General features: G+C 42.6%; 1 long non-coding RNA gene across 1 annotated transcript in view; it reads left to right on the plus strand.

Annotated features, from left to right (window-relative positions):
* Positions 1-5,455, plus strand: part of LOC109529481 (uncharacterized) — a 23,514-nt gene that overhangs the window by 9,633 nt on the left and 8,426 nt on the right. The window contains exon 2 of the long non-coding RNA XR_002170844.1: positions 133-136. This is a non-coding gene — a long non-coding RNA (uncharacterized LOC109529481). The remainder of the gene's footprint in view (positions 1-132; positions 137-5,455) is intronic.

The raw sequence follows: 5,455 nt of genomic DNA on the forward strand, positions 1-5,455 counted from the left end.
GGGGGGGGGGGGGGTAGATTAAAAAAAAAACTTTGTCCGACCTACCGACCCTATGCTGAAATTTCATGTTACCGGAAACACACAACTTTTTTGTTTGGCCTAAGGAAGAAATAACAAAATACCGGAGGAGAGATGTGTTACATGTCAATGGTGACGTGTTGCAGTGGTGGAAAAAACAAGTAGATCTTCCACTGCTTTCAAAATTGGCCAGGAGCTATTTGTCCGTCCCTGCAACAAGTGTCCCCTCTGAATGAGTGTTCAGCACAGCAGGTGACATTATAACAGCAGAGCGCAGTCGGCTTCTTCCTGAACATGTGGACCAACTAATCTTTCTGAAAAAAACCTGAAGCAGTGCCATATGAAGTACATCACAAAGTGAGATGTTGATAGTGAGAGTGGCATTTACCGAAAGATCTGTTTTCTTTTTTTCTTTTTTTGACTCTTTTGGACATTTCATTTTGAGACACTCAGTGAGAGTGGTCTGTGTACGCTACAATACACACAGCAGCTTTGAGCCTGTGACTGCCATATTGTTTAAATTGTATTTTATTTTCTGTCCTATGGAGATGGATATTTCATATCAGACACTCAGTGAGAGTCGTCTGTGTTTACACTACAGCAACAGCTGTGAGTCTCAGGTGCCAAATTGTTTATATTTTCTTTGCACAAAACCCAATTGTGAAAGGGCTTAAATAAGTTGTTTTACACTTTCTACTGTTTATAAGGAATAAAGTAGTATCCTTTTTGTAATACCATACTGAATTCCATCTTTTTTAAAACTTTTTTTCTTTGCTTATTTGCATCATGTTTAATCGCACAATATTGCAACAAATTGCATTGTATCGGATCGGATCGCATTGATTTGAACTAAATGCGTATCGCATCGTATCACATCGTGAAGACGGTGAAACGTATCGCATCATGTCACCAGAAAATTCCATGTATCGTTTAAGTATCGCATCGCTGGCCGTGCATCGAGATGTGTATCGAATCGTCCTCAGTGCTGAGATTCACATCCCTACTCTGTTGTGTCGACTCAAACAAGGCGCACACAGCGAGGTCATGGCAAATGGGATGCCCCTGCCAATCCCGATGCTAGCAAGCTAGCAGCTAACGCTAGCACACTGCCAATTCCCCAATGCCTCACTCTATTCACAGGTCCACGCAATAGAAATGATTCAGGAAACGTTAAATGTTCACTAGCCTGTGAGCTGATGAGCCCGCTCACGAGCCATCTAAGGAGCAGACTGGTCACGCCTCATCGATTACGTCACCACCTGTTGTGTCAGTGTGTGGGTCCACATACGGTCACAGCGACACTTCAGGGAAAATCAACTGTTTATTAAACCACAATATCCCTTGGATAAAACTACCAGGCATTTGAGCACATACTGTTACATGTATTTGATTGACAGGTGAAAATTGAGCTGAGTGTGTTTTCAGTGCATTTAGTGGAAATGCCCACAGCACCCTATAGCTGGGAGCTGGGCTCTATGTCGCATAATTTTGGAGCCTCAATTCATATACTGTACCTGGCAATGTATTCATTTATTTATTTATTTAATTCAAATTTTGCAGGTTTGTTAACAACTCTGTCATATCCATAAGACATTTTTATTTTTGCTGAGTAGGGGCTTTAAGTTGATAAAAATCACTGTATATAAAAAAACATTCATCAAAATCTGCCCAATTAAAACGTTAAAATTTACATTTCAGCATCTGGTCATCAGAAACGCAGATTTAATATTTACAACCAAATTCTCAATATTTATCATCACCATAAAACACACAATCAAAATACAGGTATGGTGATAAAAAAAATGAGGATTATTTTGCAGAATTATTTTTTTCATGAGGGAAGAGAGATGGCACAGTCGAGTCCTGGCTCACTGTCAAAATAGTTGGCCCAACAGGTTTTCCCAGATTCAAGTGGAGAACTGGTCACAATCTCGCTCAACTGACCGACATTTCTCATTCCACGTAAAGTTTTTGTAGGCCAACAATACATGCTGAATGTGCTCAGATTGAAAAGTGAATTTAAGTAAAAATAAATGGTGACTGTTTTGTAATGCACTCTTTAGATAACTTTTTAATTTTACATAACATTTACAAAGAAATGTGTGTGCTGTCCAAAACATCAGGACTGCCGGTAGTGACCATGGAGGAGCTAGCAGTCTCAGAGGAGCCGAATGTAACTTCACTAACTGTCATCACAAATCACCCTCAACTTTACTATCTACACATCATACTATCGATCGTAATTTTTTTCACGTTTGGCTTCACGTATCATAGTCATCATATCAAAATTATGAAGGTGTGCTCGCATGCGCGTGTATGCGGACAACCTGTTCAACTTTTTTACTTTTCACTCGTTTTAACATACACTGTTCAAGTGGAAGGGTTTGAAAAACTTTATGGAGCTCGTAAATCTCATTTCCTTCACGGGATTAAGTATCTGTGTGCCGGTCTATCTGTCTATCTATCTATAGTTGCAGCACGGCGAACAAGTGGTGAGCAAGTCTGCCTCGCAGTTCTTATGCTTTGGATTTGAATTGCGGGTGCTGAGGCTTCCTCTCATATTCCCAAACCATGCATATTCATAGATGGCAATTTTCCGCGTATCCGCGGAAATCCGCCGTTTGATTTCTTAAATTGATCATTTTTGTGAATCGTCTAAATCCGTTGAGAAAATTTTAGGGTCGGTCAGGTACCTTATCGTCGAGTTTTCACGAGCTCTCCCGAACAGTCTCTCCGTTTTCCGTTTGTAAACAGCCCTGCGATTGGACGTGTATGAAAGCTTCAACTAATCAGATCACTGAAGGCATTATTTGTTGCGGAAGTCTTAGCTCGATTATAAACATCCCAGCGATTGGTTAACTACAAGCGATTGGACCAATCAAATTGCATGTAACATATTGTTTTACCTGATTCATGGCGGCCTGTTCGTCTCGCAAATTCATTGTTCTGGGATCGTTTTGAGCGGAATTATGAAAATTTTGACGAAAGATCAGGAGTCTTCAATCCTAGAAATTGACTCAAATGTCAAGAATAAATTCCGATTGGACTGGCTTGACAGAAAAGTCACTGTAAAGGTTAAAATTGGTTCCCAGTTCGACGAAGTTACAGAAGCTCTTGGACAATTTTTGAAGAAACCAGACGTAGCAGGCAAAGCTTATTGTGTGTATTGTAGTGACTTAATTAACTATGGCTCCCGTGGATGCGTGGCACTGACAGATCATGCAACAAAAGTGAAAAAACATGCCGACAAAATCGCCATTCGACGGAGCAATTATTCTTTGGGATCGGCATTTTTCAAACAAACTTAGTCAGCGGATACAACTAAAGACGTTACTGTATGAGGTAAGAATCAACAGCTTTTTATCACATTTACACAACACTTTATGAATACAAGTCATGAACAAATCTTAAATATGGCAGGGAATGTGTTTACTTTTTTAGTTTTGATTTTGAGCAGCAAATTTGAAGTTACATGTTGGTGCTCACCAGGAATGCATAAGCAAAATTGCACAAATTTTCACTTGAAAGAATAGTGAACAATCTTGGAATTTTTTTCTGTTAAAATTTCAAATAGTGTGTAAATTCAATACACTTCATCTTCAGCATGTTTAGTGCCACTTTTGTAAGTAACGTCGCCCCTGGCCAGGCCACGCCCCCGGCCAGGCCACGCCCCTTTCACTTTTTTCATCACTCGCCATTGCCATCTATGCATATTAAGCATCCACAAAACATTAGAGACCAGATAAATATCGTATTGATTTGTGTGTGCCTTTCATTAAATATATTAGCTATTGGAGTTATTTAAACGTAATCACATTACATCACTTTAACATTATGATACTTGCATCACGTTACTATCTACATATTTTTAATCCGGAAACAAGTCACTGCATCAGAATACATTTTTAAAGGAACCCCAGTAATTACGCCTGTTGTGTCCGAAAAACGTGAGGACACGACTTACTTTTTCAATGGCCTTCCCTTCTCTTCCGCACTACAGGGCACTCTGTTGCATTACAGAGCAACACCTCATGCCACGACTGGCACCTCCCCAGCTTTCCTTTTGCTGGGACGCGAATTGCAGCTGCCCCTCGATCGCCTCCGTCCTCCGACAAGAGCCACTCCAGCATCAGCGTCCTCCCCAACCAGCAGGGTGGCCAATGAGCAGCAGCGTATAAAGCGGCGATTTGATGAGAAGCGCCGGGCCAAGCAACCCACACTTACTGTGTCAGATTGGGTCCGCATTCGTTCACACAAATTGGACTCATTCTGGACAGCGCCGGTCCAGATTACTGCCCAACTTGGACCAGCCACCTTCCGTCTGGACGATGGGTCACGTTGGCATGCCAGCCGCCTCAGGAGAGTGGCATCACCGACTCCTTTGAATGAGAGAGCTGTAGCAGATCTGGACCTCTCGGACAAGGACAACGATTTTTCTGCTGCTTGTCCTAGGACCCCGGTGAGGCGCCTTCAAGAACATGGTGAACCAGCTGTGCCCGAGGGACCGGGGACTCGTTCAGCTCGGGTCCGCCTTCGGCCTCGTTATTTAGACGATTACGTCACTGACTTCTAATATTAAGTTTTAGCCAGTGCTTAGCCTGTTGCGTGGCAGAATAACCCACAAGGCTAAGCGGGTAAACCGGCAGTCTACCCGGTTTGCTCAGCTTAGGAAGGGCTTCGTTCTAGCCCTTGTTTAGGTTGTTTGTGATTTGAGAAGTTTTCCAGATTCCATCGAGGGAGGGGGTAAATGTAGCATATGGCCGTTTACCATACTGCTACACGATGTTACGACAGTGTCGCAAAGCATTGGTTGGTTGGGTGACGACTGACACCTGTTACGGCAGTTGAATAAAGACCGTTGAAAAAGTAAGTCGTGTCCTCACGTTTTTCGGACACAACAAATACCTCAGCACATGTCACATACATTTAAAAGACATGTACGACAGATCTCGAGACTTAAAACGTAGCTAACGGGGAGGATGTACTGTAAGTGGAGAGAGGGGGTCAGACAGCAGCTCAGATAGGAGCGCTGTCAGTCAAGTAAGGAGCGAACAGGAATCCAACGAAGCCATTGACATTTCAAGGGCATTATGTAGCGTTATTATCGTTTGTTTATGTATGCATGTCAGGCATTCGCAGATGCAAAGGCAAACCTTATCAGTCTCAGCTTGGGAAGGAGACGTGAGGGGGCTGATCGGAATGCTCGCGTCCGAGAGTATTTTTCCATCCAGGGGAATGTCCACAGATCAGTTGTTTTGAGAACAGGCCATCCACAATTTCAGACAGCCTTGAAGGTCAATTAGCCGAATCCACGATCAATCAATCCAATTTTCCAGGCCGGGCCAACTACTCGTTCTTTTCCATTTTACAAAGCGACTTCCAACACTGCATCCACTTTGCGATTGAGCTCAACGCATGAGTCTGAGTGTTGAGCAAC

The sequence above is a fragment of the Hippocampus comes genome, unplaced genomic scaffold, assembly GCF_001891065.2.
Source record: "Hippocampus comes isolate QL1 unplaced genomic scaffold, H_comes_QL1_v1.1 scaffold296, whole genome shotgun sequence".
NCBI classification, from domain to species: domain Eukaryota; kingdom Metazoa; phylum Chordata; class Actinopteri; order Syngnathiformes; family Syngnathidae; genus Hippocampus; species Hippocampus comes.